Here is an 18,897-nt window from a genome sequence, read left to right as displayed (position 1 = left end):
GCAAAACCTTTGCTGGTGCACCAAGAATAGGAACACAGTCCTTACGTTTGCAAGCTGTGTTGGGTGCTGCTGTGGGCACTGCTCCTCCGCAGGGCACCCACCAGGGATCTGGTCAGCCTGATCTCCAGGAGCGAAACTCCATGAGATACACAGAAGCCCAGCTTCACTTTGTACACTGCCAAGGAAAGTGATGGCTGTAAAAGACGTTTGTTTCCAACAGCCAAGCTGTTGTTGGGACGGAAGTTCGGATTTAAAGAGACGATTTTTTTTAACTTGTCCTTGTACTTTACATTGCGTAACAAGCCAGATAACACGTGCATGCCAAGGTTTTGTTTGCACTTCTCCCATTTTCTTGTTCTGTGGCCCTAGCTCAGTCACTCACAGCCTCTCTGCCTCAGTTTACTCATGCGTCTAGCTCACTGCTATGGTGTAGGGCTTGCTCAATCCTTTGAGCCTGCCAATGGAATGTGCTAAGGAAATGCAGACTGTCATTACTGTGGCTATTCCTACAGCTGTACTGACTTCATCAATGAAGCCCATGTACTGCAAGATTCCATTATTTACTAGTAACAGTGTATGACATAGTCATTTTGCTTCTTGCTAAAAATTCCTGAGCCACGTGCAATGTGATCTCCTACCAGGAAGCAAAATGTTAGCAGTCATCTTACTGCACTAAGTAGCTTTTGGTAATAAATCACACCTTGCTTGTTCTTGTTCTAAACATAGCTCTTCCTCCCTCCTTGTGAAATAATTCTATTAGCAATAACACACCTGACAAGTAGTACACGTGATGAAGGTTGTATTACCTTCTATTAAATTGTAAACTCCTCGGCGGCAGGACTGTTTTTTTGTTCTGTGTTTGTACTGCTCCCAGAACACTGGAGTCCTGGGGCATGTTGGTACTCCCAAGCCATGGCCGGCTCCAGGCACCAGCCCAGCAAGCAGGAGCTTGGGGCGGGCAAGGGGTGGGGGCGGCACATCGGGCTCTTCAGCGGCTATTCGGCGGCAGGTCCTTCACTCCAAGAGGGATCGAGGAACTCACCACTGAATTGCCACTGAAGAAGAAAGTGGTGCGGTGGAACTGCCGCTGATCGAGATCATGGCTTTTTTTTTTTTCCGCCGCTTGAGGCGGCAAAAACCCTGGAGCCAGCCCTGTCCCAAGCACTACCATAATGTAAATAATAAATAAAAATAAGAATGCTGATGCCTGCAGTACCTCCCCATTAACACAAGCTCTGCTAAAGAAAACTGATTAATAAGAGCTGAAGGTGTGGGAAGGAGATCATGCATGCTGTGATTCCTAGTCCCCTGGTTGAATAAGTGCTTATTTTTCCAAGAGATGCATCCCACCAGTCAATCTTGCCTTTGGTATCCCTCACTCTGAGACATTAGATGGGATTACATTCAATAGCCTAATCCGATGACTTCCACAAGGAAGAAAACATTTCTAATGTATGCTTGTTTATTTACAGTGTCCTAGTTTTGCATCTCATTGGGATACAACAACCTCAGGGAAGGTCTCTTTTCATGAAAAGAGCCAGGGAGAAGTCCATTTGTAATGCCTAGCCATTTGAGAACTCACAGTTTCTCCTTCTAGGGATACCATTCATTCCCTTTAAATTAGCGTTAGTTAAAATTATTTGTTTACCCATTTTTGTAGAGTATTAAAAACAAACACTAAACACCTCTTACAAGAAAATTAAAACATTCAATTCCTATAGAGACTTGACAGGCTCAGCTGAAATTTATTATTTGTACTGTGATAGCACAACTGGCACCAGTCAGTGATGGCCCCACTAGGCTAGACAGTATATAATAAAAGATAGTGCTTTCCCTAAAGACTGTTGTGACGGGTTGAATCACAGAAACTCCCTTGGGAACTGCCAACTGATTTGCCAAGACTACTTCTGTCCCTGCTTTTCCTGCCAGCTTGGGACTCCAGCACCCTGTCTTGTTGAGCCAGACACACCAGTCTGCTCCAACACAGACCCAGAGTCTGAACCACGTGCCCCAAAGCTGCAGACTTAACTGAAAGCAATTTAAGAAGTGTTCCTGTCTTTAACACTCAGATGCTCAACTCCTAATGGGGTCCAAACCCAAAATAAATCTGTTTTACCCTGTATAAAGCTTATGCAGGGTAAACTCATAAATTGTTTGCCCTCTGTAACACTGATGGAGAGATATGCACAGCTGTTTGCCCCTCCCCCCAGGTATTAATACATACTCTGGGATAATTCATAAGTAAAAAGTGATTTTATTAAATACAGAAAGTAGGATTTAAGTGGTTCCAAGTAGTAACAGACAGAACAAAGTGAATTACCAAGCAAAACAAAACAAAACACGCAAGTCTATGTCTAATACAGTGATAAAACTGAATACAGACAAAATATCACCCTCAGAGAAGTTTCAATAAGTTTCTTTCACAGACACCTTCCTAGTCTGGGCACAATCCTTTCCCCTGGTACAGCCGTTGTTCCAGCTCAGGTGGTAGTTAAGGGATTTCTCATGATGGCTCCCCCTTTGTTCTGTTCCACCTGTTTCTATATCTTTTGCATAAGGTGGGAATCCTCTGTCCCTCTGGGTTCCCACCCCTCCTTCTCAACAGAAAAACCCCAGGTTAAAGATGGATTCCAGTTCAGCTGACACAATCACATGTCACTGTAAGACCCCAGCCTTCATTCCTCCCAGCCTGACTCACAGGAAGGCCTGCCTTGGTTTGAAAAAGTTTATAGTCATTCATTTGCGGCTTGGGCATTTCAGCTGCCACCTCTGCTAAAGGTCCACTGAGGTGTGGCCTTAATTCTACCATGTACTGGTCTTCGGGGATGCTGTACCCAAGACAGGCTCTTTCAAAATTTTCCAAGAAGGCCTCGGTGTCATCACCTGCCTTGTAGGTGGGAAATTTCCTGTGCTGTGGAGCAATAGTGGGCGCCGGGTTGTTAGGGTTGGCTGGCACATGCAGCCCAGCTTTTGCCAAGTCCAGTTCATGTTTTCTCTGTTTTTCCTTCTCTTCCATTTCTTTTTGTTGTTTTTCCATTTCTTTTTGGTGTTTTTCCATGTCTCGGCGGTGGGCCGCCTCTTCTTCTTCTTGCTTCCTTCTGTGGGCCAACTCATCTTCTGCTTGTTTCCTTCGGTAGGCTGCTTCTTCTTCTTCTAGTTTTCTTTTGTGTGCTGCCTCTTGGGCTGCCTGTTTGATGCTTTCTTCCTTTTCTTTCATCTCCATCTGTCGCCTGTGTTCAGCTTCTTTGATTTGTTCTTCGGCGTCAATCTTTGCCTTAGAAGTCATGGTTCCTGTTTTCTTGTGTTGGGGTGCCCTCCGGTGTTTATCTTCTGAACTGCAGGCTCTCTGTTGCCTCCTGAAGTCTGCCTAGCAACAGTGCTTTTTTCCCTTTTTCTCTCTAGCTAATGTTCAATGAAGGGAAACCAGAAAAACCACTTTATTTGCATGCATATAGAGTGCTGGTATGACTCTCAATGGGAGTGCTATTGTGTGACAATAGACTGTCAATAGTCTGCTAATGGCTTCTTGCTTACTATGCAAGCCACAAACTGCTAGAGAGAGCAGAAAAAAAAAATTCTCTCTGGTTCCCTTTTAAAACCAAACTGTTTCTCTCTGCTAAAAAGCCCTTAGCAGAGAAAAGAAAAATATAATATTCCTACTGGCTTCTGGGTTCTGTCTATATCCCGCCGCTGCTACACCATGTTATAACCTTATTCCCAGATTCTGGACCTTAGCGTCCAAAATATGGGGGTTAGCATGAAAACCTCCAAGCTTAGTTACCAGCTTGGACCTGGTACTGCTGCCACCACCCAAAAAATTAGAGTGTTTTGGGGCACTCTGGTCCCACTGAAAAACCTTCCCTGGGGACCCAAGACCCAAATCCCTTGAGTCTCACAACAAAGGGAAATAATCCTTTTTCCCTTCCCCCCTCCAGATGCTCCTGGAGAGATACCCAGACACAAGCTCTGTGAAACTACGCAGAGTGATTCCCCCTCTCCGTTCCCAATCCTGGAACAAAAGCACTTTCCTCTTCACCCAGAGGAAATGCCAAATCAGGCTAGCAATCCAACCCACAGCTCTCCCCTTGATTTCTTCCTCCCACCAATTCCCTGGTGAGTACAGACTCAATTTCCCTGAAGTAAAGAAAAACTCCAACAGGTCTTAAAAGAAAGCTTTATATAAAAAAGAAAGAAAAAAATACAAATGTTCTCTCTGTATTAAGATGATACAACACAGGGTCAATTTCTTAAAAGAATATTGAATAAACAGCCTTATTCAAAAAGAATACAAATCAAAGCACTCCAGCACTGATATTCATGCAAATACCAAAGAAAAGAAACCATAGAACTTACTATCTGATCTCTTTGTCCTTACACTTAGAAACAGAAGACTAGAAAATAGAACTACTTCTCCAAAGCTCAGAGGAAACAGGCAGACAGACAAAAGACCTCTTACACAAACTTCCCTCCACCCAAAGTTGAAAAAATCCGGTTTCCTGATTGGTTCTCTGGTCAGGTGTTTCAGGTGAAAGAGACATTAACCCTTAGCTATCTGTTTATGACACTGCCTGCAAACAGAGTCATCCACAGTCAATTGTCCTGGTTGATGGGAGCCATCAAGATTCCAAACCATCATTAATGGCCTGCAGTTTGCATAATTACAATAGGCCCTCAGAGTTATATTTCATATTTCTAGTTTCAGATACAAGAGTCATACATTTATACAAATAGGATGACCACACTCAGTAGATAAGCTATGCAATGATACTTTACAAGAGACCTTTTGCATGAAGCATGTTTTAGTTACATTATATTCACACTCATCAGCATACTTGCATAAAATCATATAGAGTGCAATGTCACAACTGTATAGTTTAAATCTGGAGCATGGACTCTGTTGCAGAAAAGACATTGGAATTAGGACTGGAGATAACTCAAATATTACATATATTGAATTTTGGTTTAGATTTCAGAGTCTGACAGCTGAATAGTCTTTATTCATGCTAAACTGGTTCAGCTGCAAGGGAGAACAGAGACTGTTGAAAGTCAGACATAAGGGTGGGATCCACAAAGATACTTAGGCACCTAGTCCTTTGACCTAGGCACCTAAATCCCAGTTTTAGGCTCCACTGTGATCCATTCTGGTTGGGGGGGCTCTCTCAATGTCTCCTGCTAAAGCTGTGCCACTCTGGATAAATAATGAATGAGTGATTGGAGCTGGGGGATTAGACTCTGGTTTCCCATGTGGATGCCCTAACCACTGGGCTACTGAGTCATTCTCTCTCTGATCCAATGACTGTCTGCTATGGATAAATACTTAAATAATCGTTGGATCAGACAGAGCCAGACTGTCCTTAACTCAAACAGATGGATGTTAAGGCACTGAGTTTCCTGGCACCTTCAGGCCTGGTTTTGATAATAGGCTCAACAGTGGGACAAATTCAAAAAAGCTGGTGTAGGGATGTTTAAAATATACACTTCCTGCATCACCTAGGTTTCTTGCATCCTATGAGGAAATCAGACTGGTGGGAGGCAGACAGTATTTCTGTCTCTTCCTTTCATCTAGTGACTCTTTCTGCCATGGTGTGCAGCTTTAACTCCCACAAGGGTTCCACAGTGTCAAAGTTAGAATCAGGACTCACAGTTTGTCAGACCACTCTGTTTTATTAGCACAGTGCTCTGCCAATAACAACCAGATAATGTGAGTGGCCATGCAAGACCCAAACAGTCTTATTTATACAGATAAAAGAGCGGGAATTAGACAAAGGGACTGTCATAAACAGATAGCTAAGGGTTAATGTCTCTTTCACCTGGAAAGTGTCCCTGCCTGCAGGTATATGGGATCTTGGGGAGAAATTACGACACAGCTGGGGTTCCAATTAATTTCTTTATTAAAGGAAAAAAAAGGAAGTGGTGGGAATTTAATAATGAAATACAATGGGATGGGGTGTATAGGGTGTTTACAATAGACAACGATGGGGGGGGTTCTTCTTATTGAACAGTGTAGGGAGTTCTAATAGTGGGCTACAGCAAGTGGGGTTCAGCACAATGGGATACAGTACAGTCAATAAGCAACTCTAGATACAGTGTGGAAATGCAAAGCATACCCAAAAGAAATGCAAAATAAAATGGTAGCTTCTATATGAGTTAATAGCTAGATACACAATGTAACACAGTGGCATCAATGTAAATACAAAGTATATCAGAAAAGTGGAGGCAACCAATGGGGTGTTATAATTACAAGTAAAATGTGAGTTGTAGTACAACAATACAATATCAATATCAAGGCTGGGTCAAGAAACAGGAGGGGGGGGTGAGTGATTAGTGGTATGCAGACGAGTGGCTGAAAGCAGTGAGAGACTCTGAAGCCCTGCAGGGCAAGGACAAGGGAGCAGTGTGATGGTGATCTTCGGTAGGGGAAGGGCAGTGGAGAAGCGTAAAGAAGGGCTAGAGAGAGGTCTAAAAACAGCAAGGGGTTTGGGAAGTTCGGAGGGTGATGCAGACGCGGGGGGGGGGGAAGCAGCAAGGAGTTGGGAAGTTCGGAGAGAGTGCAGATGTGGGGGAAAAGCAGCAAAGGGTTATAACAGGGAGAAACGGAGGAGCACACAGAGAGGGAGATTGGAGCGGGGGAAAAACAGACACGGGAAAGTTCAGGGAGAGATCGGGACAGCAGGAAGGCGAATTTAAGCAGCAAAAAATCTTAACCAAACGACTGGGCAAAACAACAAATATCACAATTCTAAGCAAAGCTATAACAAGGAACTATACGGAGCAACAAAACAGTAAACTAGAACAAGGCAGTTGAAACTTACAAGCTCTACAATCTTAACAAACTATGACTTATTAAACTAAAAAAACAAGACCTATGGTGCACCTTATGCTATGGGGAGGTTACAGAGGGCAGAGTGGTATGTGTCCAGGACCCAGCTCCCAAGGAAGCCAAGGGATGGTGGCTACAGTGGTGGATACAGCTGAAAGCAGAGAGCCCCAAGGCAAAGCCCACAGGAGCAGAGCTTAGCAGCGGCACAAACTTATTTTTAGCGGCAAAGAGCCCTGGAGTTTAAGAGAGGTTTTAAGACACAGACCAAGATTTAGCTTGAGTCTGTGTGCTGGGGAAACAGAGCCAGCAGCTAAAATAATAAAATAAAAGTATAGAAAGTTTTACAGAGGGATTCTTACCAGTCCCCAAGGCAGCAGCAAAGGCAGAAGCAGCAGCAACATCAGAAGAGGCAAGGAGGACTCGGTACAGTCTCAATAATCAGGAGATCTCTCAGGTAGCAATTCGTTCTTCGTGGGGGGGGGCGTTCAAAAAACGGGGATACGCTCAAAAATAAAACGATAGCAGAGAAAGGACCCCCCAGAACCCCTGGCTGATCAGACCAGGCAGCAATGCAGGAACCTTTCTGAGATGTGTTTCAAAAATGTCTGGTTTTAAAGGCAAACTTGGGCAGTTTCCCGCCAGTAATCCTGATAGGCTCCCTCTGTCACAGGGAAAAAACTGAAGGTAAGCCCAGAGACATGCCTGGACATAGTCCTGTGCAATAGGTGACTCAAGAGCACATGAGGCCTATGACTCATGCCCAGGATCTTAAAAACACATTAGGTCTTGCAGCTCTGGACATTGCCTGCCCTACACCAAGCCCAGGCTCAACGAGGTGATAACAGGACTAACCCTTTGAACAGGGCAGTGGTCCCACTTAGCAAGCAGTACAAGTGGCCATCCCTTTGAGAAGGGCAATGGCTCTTGTTAAACAACTTAAGGGGCCCTCCCTTTGAGAAGGGCAGTGTCCCTGGTAAACAACTTAACAGCCAGGGAAGGGAGGCCACAGGAGAACAGAAAACAAAATGGAGTCTGGGGACAGCTGTAAGAAACAAAATGGAATAGGGGATAGCTGTAACAGACAGAAAGGAGTAACCTGAAACACCTGACCAGAGGACCAATCAGGAAACAAGACTTTTTCAAATCTGAGTGGAGGGAAGTTTTGGGTGTGAGTTCTTTGTCTTGTGTCTGACCCTCTGGACTATGAGAGTGATTTTTCTATCTTCTGGCTTTCTAATCTTCTGTTTCCAAGTTGTAAGTACAAGATAGTAAGACAATAAGGTTTATTTTGTATTTACATGTGTGTAGTTGCTGGAATGTTTTGAATTGTATTCTTTTTGGATAAGGCTGTTTATTCATTTTTTTCTTTTAAGCAATTGACCCTGTATTTGTCACCTTAATACAGAGAGACCATTTTTATGTCCTTTTCTTTCTTTTTTATATAAAGCCTTCTTTTTAAGACTTGTTGGAGTTTTTCTTTAGTGGGGACTCCAGGGAATTGAGTCTGCAGCTCACCGGGGAATTGGTGGGAGGAAGAAGTCAGGGGGGAAAATCTCTTGTGTTAGATTTACTAACCTGACTTTGCATACCCTCTGGGTGAGGGAGGAAGAGGAGAGATTAGCTCTCTCTCAGTACTTGTGTTTTCCAGGCCTGGAAATAGGGAGGGTGGAGTCCCTCTGTTTAGATTCACAGAGCTTGCTTCTGTATATCTCTCCAGGAACCCAGGGAGGGAACACCCGGAGGGGGGAAGGGAAATGGTTTATTCCCCTTTGTTGTGAGACTCAAGGAATCTGAGTCTGGGGGTCCCCCAGGGAAGGTTTTGGGGAGACCACAGTGTGCCAGGCACTGTATAGATTCCTGGCTGGTGTGAGCTTTACCAGGTCCAAGCTGGTAACTAAGCTTGGAGGTTTTCATGCTAACACCCACATTTTGGACGCTAAGGTCCAGATCTGGGAAAAATGTTATGACATGGTGGCACAGCGGTGTGGATAAATAGAAGAATCCAGAAGCCAGTAGGAATTTTATATTTTTCTTTTCTCTGCTAGAGGCTTTTGAGCAGAGAGGGTTTGGTTTTAAAAGGAACCAGAGAGAGAGTTTTTTTTCTGCTCTCTCTTGCAGTTTTTGGCTTGCATATTAAGCAAGGAACCATTAAGGAACTATTAAGGGTCTTTTGTCAGACAATAGCACTCCGATTGTGAGTCAAATACCAGCACAATACACATGCAAATAAAGTGGTTTTTCTGGTTTACTTTACATTTAAAAGATTAGCTGGAGGAAGAAAGGGAAAAAGGCACTGTTGCTAGACAGACCCCAGGAGGCAACAGAGAACCTGCAGTTCAGACAATAAACACCGGAGGGCACCCCAACACAAGAAAACAGGAACCAGAATGTCGGGAAAACCAGAAGCAGTACAGCTGGAAGCAATGGAAAAACAAATAGAAATACTAAGAACACAAATGGCCAGAGATGAGGCAACTCACAAACAAGAGATGGAAAGGCTACAAAAACAAGAAGACACCAAAAATGCAGCCCACCACAGAAAACTACAAGAAGAAGAGGCAGCCTACCGCCGAGACATGGAAAAAGAACAAAAAGAAAGTGAAGAGAAGGAAAAACAGAGAAAACATGAACTGGACTTAGCGCAGGCTGGGCAGCATGCACCAGCCAATCCTAACAACCCTTCACCAATTATGGTTCCACATCCCAAGAAATTTCCCACCTACAAGGCAGGTGATGACACTGAGGCCTTCTTAGAAAATTTTGAAAGGGCCTGTCCTTGGGTACAGCATCTCTGAAGACCAGTACATGGTAGAATTGAGGCCACAGCTCAGTGGACCTTTAGCAGAGGTGGCGGCTGAAATGCCTAAGGAGAACATGAATGACTATAAACTTTTTCAAACCAAGGCCAGATAAAGAATGGGGATAACCCCGGATCATGCCCGTCGGCGTTTCAGAACCCAAAAGTGGAAACCAGATGTGTAATTTCCCAAACACGCCTACTACGTTGGGAAAAATTATGAGGCCTGGATATCAGGACACAATGTTACATCCTTGGATGAACTGCACCTCCTCATACAAATGGAGCAGTTCTTGGATGGTGTTCCTGAGGACATAACACGGTACATACAAGATGGAAAACCCAAAAATCTCACCGAGGTGGGGGAGATTGGAGCCAGATGGATGGAAGTGGCAGAAAGCAAGAAAGCTACTGTCAAGGGGAATGAATACCCTAGAAGGCACACCAACAATAAACCCTACAACCGAGGGCAACCAAAGACCCCACCTACAACATAAGGAAAGCCACAGACACCCTATTCTTCCACCTCACCAGTCTCCAGTAACCCACCTCGACCCAGTGACCAGTCAGCTGGAAGATGCTTTAAGTGTAATGAACTGGGACATATCAAGGCCAACTGCCCAAAGAACACCAACTGAGTGCAGTTCATTACACCACCATCACACCAAAGATCCCCAGGCCCGGATGCCTCTCAAATACCCTTGGAGCGAAGGGAAACTTTGAGAGTGGGCGGAAAGAAGGTTACTGCGTGGAGAGATACGGGGGCACAAGTGTCAGCTATCCACCAATCCTTCGTAGACCCCAAATTCATCAACCCAAAGGCCCAAGTGACAATTTACCCCTTCATGTCTCAAGCTGTAGACTTGCCTACAACTGAACTGCCTGTCCAGTACAAAGGCTGGTCAGGAATGTGGACTTTTGCAGTCTATGACAATTATTCCATCCCCATGCTACTGGGGGAAGACTTGGCCAACCAGGTGAAGCGGGCCAAGAGAGTGGGAATGGTTACACGCAGCCAAACCAGACAAGCTTCCAGACCCATTCCTGTTCCTGAACCATCCACAAGGGCCCCGCCTGTGTTACCAGAGACCCAGACAGAGGTAGTGGACCCGGATTCCATGCCAACCACTGAAACAGCCACAGCACCTCCAGTCCCAGGCCCGGAACTGGAACAGCAACCAGCACCAGCAATTGCAACCACATCTTCAAACTCAACACCAGAGGGCGCCAGCGAGCCACAACTGGCAGAAGCAACAGACAGCCATACCCAAAAGGCTCAGCCAGAGCCTGAAATACCCTCAGGTGCGCCAGCGGAGAGCGGTTCACCAGCAACGGAAACAACCCCATCACCTACATCAGTTCCAGAGGGACCAAGCCAAGTCCACAGTCTGAGGAAGAACTGGTGACTCCAGCCTCAAGGGAACAGTTCCAGACTGAGCAGGAAGCAGATGACAGCCTTCAGAAAGCTTGGGCGGCGGCACAGAGCACCCCACCGCCTCTCAGCTCTTCTAATCGATCCCGGTTTGTTATAAACCAAGGACTTTTATACAAGGAGATTCTTTCTGGTGGACACTGGGAACAATGGCAGCCGCAAAAACAGTTGGTGGTTCCAACTAAGTACCGGGAGAAGCTCTTAGGCTTAGCCCATGATCATCGCAGTGGCCATGCTGGGGTGAACAGAACCAAGGACCGGTTGGGGAAGTCCTTCCACGGGGAGGGGATGGGCAAGGACGTTGCCAAGTATGTCCGGTCTTGTGAGGTATGCCAAAGAGTGGGAAAGCCCCAAGACCAGGTCAAGGCCCCTCTCCAGCCCCTCTCCAGCCACTCCCCATAATTGAGGTCCCATTTCAGCAAGTAGCTGTGGATATTCTGGGCCCTTTCCCAAAAAAGACGCCCAGAGGAAAACAGTACATATTGACTTTCGTGGATGGTCTACTAGCAGGACTGGGAGAATATGCAGTTGCCTGCCTCGATGATGTGGCCATTTTTTCGGACTCCTGGCCCGAACACCTACTACACCTGGAAAAGGTCTTTGAGCACATCAGGCAGGCCAGACTAACTGTTAAGGCCAAAAAGTGTCAAATAGACCAAAACAGAGTGACTTACCTGGGACACCAGGTGGGTCGAGGAACCATAAACCCCCTACAGGCCAAGGTGGATGCTATCCAAAAGTGGCCTGTCCCAAAGTCAAAGAAACAGGTCCAATCCGTCTTAGGCTTGGCCGGGTACTACAGGCGATTTGTACCACACTACAGCCAAATCGCTGCCCCACTGACCGACCTGACCAAAAAGACCCAGCCAAATGCAGTTAAGTGGACTGATGAGTGTCAAAAGGCCTTTACCCAACTTAAGGCGACGCTCATGTCTGACCCTGTGCTCAGGGCCCCGGACTTTGACAAGCCATTTCTAGTAACCACAGATGCATCTGAGTGTGGTATAGGAGCAGTTCTCATGCAGGAAGCAACGGATCACAACTTCCATCCTGTCGTGTTTCTCAGCAAGAAACTGTCTGAGAGGGAAAGTCACTGGTCAGTCAGTGAAAAGGAATGCTACGCCACTGTGTGTGCCCTGGAAAAGCTACGCCCATATGTTTGGGGATGGTGGTTCCAGCTACAAACTGACCATGCTGCGCTAAAGTGGCTTCATACTGCCAAGGGGAACAACAAGAAACTTCTTCGTTGGAGTTTAGCTCTCCATTATTTTTGATTTTGAAATTCAGCACATCTCAGGAGCTTCTAACAAAGCAGCTGATGCACTCTCCCATGAGTTTTCCAGAATCCAGTAAGTAAAAAGTGTTCTTAAAATGTATAAGTCTGTTAGTGGTATATGTAAAGGTGCATGTGTTGTATTAATCTGTTTATTTTAGAGTTCTAGGAGGAAATCGCCACCAGTGAGGTTCCCCACTGTCTGCAATTTGCAGGGCGTGTCATAAACAGATAGCTAAGGGTTAATGTCTCTTTCACCTGAAAAGGAGTAACCTGAAACACCTGACCAGAGGACCAATCAGGAAACAAGACTTTTTCAAATCTGAGTGGAGGGAAGTTTTGGGTGTAAGTTCTTTGTCTTGTGTCTGACCCTCTCAGCTATGAGAGTGATTTTTCTATCTCCTAGCTTTCTAATCTTCTGTTTCCAAGTTGTAAGTACAAGATAGTAAGACAATAAGGTTTATATTGGTTTTTTTTTTTTGTATTTACATGTGTGTAGTTGCTGGAATGTTTTGAATTGTATTCTTTTTGGATAAGGCTGTTTATTCATGTTTTTCTTTTAAGCAATTGACCCTGTATTTGTCACCTTGATACAGAGAGACCATTTTTATGTCCTTTTCTTTCTTTTTTATATAAAGCCTTCTTTTTAAGACTTGTTGGAGTTTTTCTTTAGTGGGGACTCCAGGGAATTGAGTCTGCAGCTCACCGGGGAATTGGTGGGAGGAAGAAGTCAGGGGGGAAAATCTCTTGTGTTAGATTTACTAACCTGACTTTGCATACCCTCTGGGTGAGGGAGGAAGAGGAGAGATTAGCTCTCTCTCAGTACTTGTGTTTTCCAGGCCTGGAAATAGGGAGGGTGGAGTCCCTCTGTTTAGATTCACAGAACTTGCTTCTGTATATCTCTCCAGGAACCCAGGGAGGGAACACCCGGAGGGGGGAAGGGAAATGGTTTATTCCCCTTTGTTGTGAGACTCAAGGAATCTGAGTCTGGGGGTCCCCCAGGGAAGGTTTTGGGGAGACCACAGTGTGCCAGGCACTGTATAGATTCCTGGCTGGTGTGAGCTTTACCAGGTCCAATCTGGTAACTAAGCTTGGAGGTTTTCATGCTAACACCCACATTTTGGATGGTAAGGTCCAGATCTGGGAAAAATGTTATGACAGGGACAAAGAAAGCAAAACAGTAAAATTCACCTTGGACACAGCATGCATATCCTACTTCCTTACTAACTCTTATCGATCTAAGGCTAATATCTCACCAATTGCCCTTAAACGGTGCAATTGTTCTATATTAATGTCTGTATTCCTGACATCTGGACTGCAGCATTCCAGCAATTTTGCTTAAAGGTACAGACAGCATTTCTTAAATCCTTTCTATTTTTACAATACAATTCATTCTACTTTCACAATCCCTCCTTTTGGTTACGCTTCGCCATGACCAGCATTGGACTGGGTTCCACCTATTAACCATTCTTTTTCTCTTTGTTCATCAGCTATATTCAAAATCATCATATTAGCACTCTGTTTTGGGGCAGTCACCTGGGTGGCACATTTTACACAATTCTGGATACAACAGGAGATTAACTGAAAGCATACAAAAATCACTAGGATTCCAAACAGGATAGTCAGGGCTCCCTGAAACAACCAGATTCCTATGCCAGAGAAATTGAATAGGTTACTTAGCCACTTCCATAAAGAACTCGGCTCTTTATGGGGAAGATATGCGATTTGTTCTAAGTGGCTAGCGCGATCTATTACCTCATTGGTATTGTCAGGTATGAACACACAACATTCTTTTCCAATGAGAGCACAGGTCCCACCTTTGGCTGCCAGCACTATGTCCAATGCCTGACGGTTTTGGAGGGCCATCTGTCGGATCACCCCTGTTTCTTTGGCCAGGGATTTTAAACTTTCTCCAATTTTATTTGGCATTATTTTAACTACTACTTGTAACCTCAGGAGCCTTTTTTTGCATGGTGTATTACTCCCCCAAGTGGGATAAAGGAACTGCCAATAGTCTCTTCCTAGCTGCCATTGCTGTTCCATATTGTGTTAAAAGGACGAGGTCCTCCCGTGAGATCTGGGGAATTGAGTGGGATAGCCAGGACAGGAACACCAATTTGAGAGTGGGCTGGGATGTGGCTGCAGACCCATCATTTAGAAATATTAAGGGTCTGAGCTATCCACACTTGCTGCTGGATAAAAGAATTGTCATTGCGGATTCCCCAGACCTTAAGACACCAACAGCTGAGGAACAGGCACCACCAGAGGCGCATGTTGGAGGCAGGGTCCTTCTGGTTCTGACAACCTCAACTGAGGGAACCGCAGTCACAGTTTTACGTCCACCAGGCAGCAGGCGCTAGGCTTGCTACTGCTTCTTCTTGGGCCTTGCTTTAGGTCGTTGTCTGCTTCTGGCAACCCTTATGAGAGCATAGATTGTAAGGTATTGCAAGCTGTTCCTCTGCGTCTTCTTCTGGAGTCAAAATTGACTCTGCGTGGTCCTGAGGTGGTGATTGGTTTGCTGGGGGTGGTGCATTCTTACACTGCGAAGCACACTTCCTGCATCACCTAGGTTTCTTGCATCCTGTGAGGAAATCAGACTGGTGGGAGGCAGACAGTATTTCTACCTCTTCCTTTCATCTGGTGCCTCTTTCTGCCATAGTGCACAGCTTTAACTCCTACAAGGGTTCCATAGGATGTTTGCATGTGAGCGTCTCTGAGGGGAAAAATGCATCAGTGCACTTCCTGAGCACCCTTGCTGTGCATGCAATTCAGCCAGCATAGCCTATTAGTTGCTTTTCCCCATAGCAAACAAGTGAAGTTGCAGCATCTTTGTGCCAATGTACCCTCCCCTCCTTGTCACAACTGCCACCATGTTTCTCTGTCATCATTTACAGGAGTACAAAATGAGAGTGGAATTTGGCTCAGCGTGTCACAAGGCAAGGTGAAGCTCTAGGAATGATGGCCTCCCAGCTTCAAAAGAAATAGTCTGCATCAGACCATAGGAAGAGCCTCAATAATGATAGATCACAGAAAATGACATCAAGTCAGCCAGCATGCCACAGCCACAAGACAAACCTTTGTTGGACTATCTTGGGTTTGTGGGGGTCTATTGAAAACTAAAAATTACAAGCTGTCTCTTTAAACCTGGTCCTGCTTGCTGGTTATAGGGCTCTATAAGGCAATATGCAATCCGGGCTTAGCAGAGTTGTTTGCAGACAGATGGTAACACTCTAAGTACCTTTCCCTGACCTGAAGAAGAGCTCTGCGTGCCTTGAAAGCTTGTTTCTCTCACCAAGAGAAGTTTGTCCAGTAAAATATATTACTTTACCTACCTTGTCAGCCTATAGTAAGGTGAGGTGAGCTGTGCCTCGCTGCCTTAGGTAGCAGCCTGTTTTCTCTCTTACTCTGTATTTTGTAAAAAGAACAGGAGTACTTGTGGCACCTTAGAGACTAATAAATTTATTTCAGCATAAGCTTTCGTGGGCTTCTTCTGTCTGTGTGTTCCATTCTGTGCATCCAAAGAAGTGAGCTGTAGCCCACGAAAGCTTATGCGGAAATAAATTTGTTAGTCTCTAAGGTGCCACAAGTACTCCTGTTCTTTTTGTGGATACAGACTAACACGGGTAGAGCAAGTAGAGTAGGGGCGTTAGGGAACGAGAGCTAAGGAAGCGTTGTTCCAAGTCCGCCAGAAAGACTTTGGCATACTGTGGGGCCATGTGGGTACCCATAGCAGTGGCAAGTAGGGAAAACCTCTGCATATGGTAAAATCACATCAGCCACTCCATCAGGGGCTCGTTCACCTGCACATCTATCAACGTGATATATGCTATAATGTGCCAGCAATGCCCCTCTGCCATGTACATTGGCCAAACCGGACAGTCTCTATGCAAAAGAATAAATGGACACAAATCTGACATCAGGAATCATAACATTCAAAAACCAGTGGGAGAACACTTCAACCTCTCTAACCACTCAGTGACAGACTTGAAGGTGGCAATTTTGCAACAAAAAAACTTCAAAAACAGACTCCAAAGAGCAACTGCTGAACTCGAATTAATATGCAAATTAGATGCAATTAACTCAGGCCTAAAGAGAGACTGGGAATGGTTGGGTCATTACACTAATTGAATCTATTTCCCTATGTTAAGTTCTCCTCACACCTTCTATGGGTTTTCTCAATTATCACTTCAAAAGTTTTTTTTCTCCTGCTGATGATAGCTCATCTCAATTGATAAGACTCTTCCTGTTGGTATGCATACTTCCACCTTTTCATGTTCTCTGTATTTATAAATATCTCCTGTCTGTGTGTTCCATTCTATGCATCCGAAGAAGTGAGCTGTAGCTCACGAAAGCTCATGCTGACATAAATTGGTTAGTCTCTAAGGTGCCACAAGTACTCCTGTTCTTTTTTTAGTAGAATTTCAGTTATCCTCTTGTTACATGAAACACATTCACATCCCCAGATGCTTAACAGTGAAAATTCCCTTGATTATTTAAGCTTATGCATCATCTCCCATGATGCTAATATGTCTGAGGCTGTGTTGTAAAAGTCTTTGAAGGAGAAGGTCTCATAACTAATCAGGCCTTAGGATGCTGCAACAAACTCACTTGTTGCCTTTTCTAGGGCCTCCCCAAATACTCTGACAGCCTACAGCATAAGAAAGCTAATTTAGACAAAGATTGAAGTCAACATTCCACTTGCTCATCTATTTTATTTATAAGATGGTCCAGATTCCCTCATTTTCCCTCCCGCCATTATTCCTGGGTCTTCTATTGCAATGATGTTCTGGGTGCAGAGGACTGACCCATGACAAGTAAAATTAATTCTATTCCTATTAATTTGAAAAAATGTGATTAAATATTTTCCTAGCACTTAAGGTAGGATATAAAATTTCTGCAGAATTAATATATTAATCAAAACTTCTAAGAGAAGCTGTCATGCTGTCTGGAGTGGCTCACAACTGTGACGGTCTCCCTCAGCAAATGGTCAGAAAACAGGGCAGACTCCCCAAAGTGGTGGTATATTCTATCCTTAGATTTCACCAAGCCAGTAACAAATATGAACTCCTGGATAACTATACCAGTCTTACCATGGAGTCATAGCCAGTCCCCTCAGACTATCCAGTCTATCCTGCCACCCAGGCAAATTGAACTTTGTGATAAAAGGTTCTTTAAACCAAAAATCACACCATACCAGGTTGCTCCTAGTACCAAGAGAAGAGACCAGTCACTTACCCCTGATCAATTGGTACTCCAGATCTTACACCAAAGACAACACTGGCAGCCAATTCTATAATAAATTAACTCAATCAGGGCTGGATTAACCTTTTATGGACTCAGCACCAAACATATTTGTGGGCCCCAATGGGCGCAATGAAGCATGGCGAGGGAGGGTTGGTCCCCAGATTGAGGGGCCAGCCATGGGCAATGGGGCATGGCATGGCAGAGGCCTTCCTGCTCTGCCCAGCCCAGTGCAAGGGCACTATTTACAAACCAGAATTTGCCAGATGCACACTAGCCTGCCTGGCCCTGTATTGCAAGCATGCCCCCTCCCCTCAGGGCGGGGGGCACCCATGCCATACTACACAGCCCACTCTCTGCCCAACAGGAACCCCCCCAGACTCCCTATGGTCAGAGCCCCCCCTTGACCTGCTATGCTCAGCTCACCCCCAGAACCCTTCCACAAATGCACAGCACCCTGCTCAGAGCCCCCCTGCCCAGCACCCCCTGCCCACAGCCCCACCACAAATGCCCAGCACCCCACACAGAATCCCAACTCCCTCGTGCCCCAATACATACAGATCTCCTCTGCTCCCTCACAGCCCAGCATCCCCCCCAGACCCTCCCTGAAACCCACTCCCCCACGCCCTGCCTCACCAGCCCTGCTAGAAAGTGACAGCATCTTCCCTGTAAGAGCCCATACAGTTCAGAGATGAAGGATGGTTCTTTGAATTCATTTGTCTATCTTCTTCTGACAGCAGACAAGCTGACAGTATCTCTATCCACATGGACTTTTCCTTTGATGACAGTGAGTGAGGAATGCACTTAGTCTTTTAACCTCTGACCATCATTTGTAATGGCCACCGGGTTTGAAATTAGCATTTTCTGTTAAGTCCTTAAATCCTTCATTAGCATTTCACAAGATTTCTTTGATAGCTTATTTAGTTACTAGGGTATATACAATATAAATGTTTTCTATTACATTATAATAGGAACAGATAAGTGAAAACAATACAAGTAACATTCCACTAGTTTTCACGAAGTTTAAACAACTGAATACACTCTAACATTTACACCCATTTTGATCTATTCTAATACACTAGTGAATTGGCCTGTGGCCTGGATCTGACCTGTCTGCCAGCGTCACACAAACCAAGAAAGATTAGCACAAACATCACCTCCTTATAGGAAAGCAGAGGAGAATCAATACACAGGCAAAAGAAAAGTTAAGATTCAGCCAAGATAGTACAATCCAATGTAGTTCTTTTATGACATTCAAAGTGAACAGGTGAAGGATAATACATAACCATTGTCTCCTCAGGATTAATTTTATTGCATGCATACCCATGTAATGA

The sequence above is a fragment of the Gopherus evgoodei genome, chromosome 1 (assembly GCF_007399415.2).
Source record: "Gopherus evgoodei ecotype Sinaloan lineage chromosome 1, rGopEvg1_v1.p, whole genome shotgun sequence".
NCBI lineage: Eukaryota > Metazoa > Chordata > Testudines > Testudinidae > Gopherus > Gopherus evgoodei.
Note: the sequence above shows the minus strand (reverse complement) of the source record.